Here is a 495-nt window from a genome sequence, read left to right as displayed (position 1 = left end):
CGAGATTCGCATGAAAATCGCATTCGATTTTTTGCCCAGCCCTAAGTACAATAATCTTTAATGATTCCACAACAGGGATAATCCGAACAGAGCAGGAACACACACACACATGAGGTAACGTATTGAACTGAACAGACTGCAACTAAAGTAGGGAGGCAAATGAGGATAATTAATGGAACTCAGGTGAACAGAATGACACAATCAGATATGAGGAAAAACTAGGTCATGGGCACATGAAGGAGAAAACACAGCAAACAGTCCTGGGGTGTGACACTCTGGAGGCAGTATTTATGCAAACGACTGCACCCAGGTGATGTCACCTTGCCCCTCGGATCCAAAACGAGCCATTTTTGGAGCTTAATTAAATATATGCTTTGTTTATAATGAGGAGGAGGATTTAAGCGATGAAAATTGCAGGATATTTTAATGGTACGAAGACATCTTATATGACAAAAGATCAAGGCAAATTTGATTTCTCATGTCATGGCCCCTTTA

The sequence above is a fragment of the Sinocyclocheilus grahami genome, unplaced genomic scaffold (genome assembly GCF_001515645.1).
Source record: "Sinocyclocheilus grahami isolate Dianchi unplaced genomic scaffold, SAMN03320097.WGS_v1.1 scaffold419.1, whole genome shotgun sequence".
NCBI lineage: Eukaryota > Metazoa > Chordata > Actinopteri > Cypriniformes > Cyprinidae > Sinocyclocheilus > Sinocyclocheilus grahami.
The sequence above is the reverse complement of the archived record's forward strand: the minus strand, read 5'-3'. Positions refer to the sequence as shown.